This window comes from Pteronotus mesoamericanus, unplaced genomic scaffold, assembly GCF_021234165.1.
Source record: "Pteronotus mesoamericanus isolate MK-2021 breed Mesoamerican mustached bat unplaced genomic scaffold, CSHL_Meso_final contig_33, whole genome shotgun sequence".
NCBI lineage: Eukaryota > Metazoa > Chordata > Mammalia > Chiroptera > Mormoopidae > Pteronotus > Pteronotus mesoamericanus.
Genome location: NW_026555135.1, coordinates 9,206,186 through 9,207,307, shown reverse-complemented (window position 1 = coordinate 9,207,307; position 1,122 = coordinate 9,206,186). Strand labels below are relative to the sequence as shown.

General features: G+C 36.9%; 1 pseudogene; it reads left to right on the top strand.

Moving 5' to 3' along the window:
• The first annotated feature begins 296 nt into the window (after positions 1-296).
• On the top strand, positions 297-689 carry LOC129072650 (28S ribosomal protein S17, mitochondrial-like; annotated as a pseudogene).
• The last annotated feature ends 433 nt before the right edge of the window (positions 690-1,122 follow it).

Here is a 1,122-nt window from a genome sequence, read left to right as displayed (position 1 = left end):
AGGAAGCCAAGGTTCTGTTGGCTACTTCAATGTTATCAGCAAGTACTCTAGTTTGCTAGAGTCTGCACAGCTTGTGTCTTTAATGACATACTAACTGAGTATGGCACTTCAATATATGAGTGACACCATATTAAGAGAATCATATAGTTTTACAATCAATATACACTCAAAATAAGATGTGTAGGTGGCTTCTAAATTCGGTTGTTTGGGAACATTAAAATGAACAAGTAGTATTCTGTTCTCCATGGGTTGTGCACTAGGACGTCTCAGTCTGGAGGTGACCAAAACCACCTGGAATGTCAATACTGTGTTCATCTGTCCATGCCAAATGGATTGTGAGGAAAGTGATTGGGACAGCAATGCAATAAACTGCTACAGTGAGAGTAACCAGGCTTGTTCTGGGTCCCTATTTACTAAAGCATTTTAATAAATGAAAAACCTACTTTGCTCATGATGGTCTTCAGCAGTGCACAGCTGGGAATATTGTGCTTCTCAAAACTTTACCTGTTCCATGAACAAAACATGTGAAACATGAGCTGGCTGTGATAACTTTCAAAGTTGGACAAGTCATAGATCCAGTCAACAGAAAACCCTGTGAAGAAACTACCTACCTGGAGAGGCCAATTAGTTTGGAAACCACCCATCTAACCAAAAACCTGGAAGAACTCAGTATTTCTTCAGAACAGTGAAGGAGGATTAGAAAAATGAGCCAAGGGGAAAGATTTATAAGTTTGTGGTCTGGAAAAAGAAAATTTTCTAAGTTTCATCACAAACTGATCAGTTTCTCTTCTGGTATTTATGAAACAGCTAAGTGTGAATGAATAAAGGGTTTGTTAAAATTTTCCAAAAAGGTATATGGCCATGTTTCAAATTTCCTATTCAGTGAATATACTTTCTTGTTACGCTAGGTGTGCCTAGCAGTCTGGGGTGTTATTTTTTAAGCTCACTGTTTTAGATGTGTTTTTCTTCTCTTTCAAAGGAATCTTAAATTTATTTTAGAAACTCTGGGGAGAAGAAACCCTTCTGATATCAGAAACAGATAAGATCACATTAAGTGAATGTTTTTGATGGTGCATACTCAAAATTAATTTGAGTTTTTTCTCTGATTTAACCAGTTCCAAA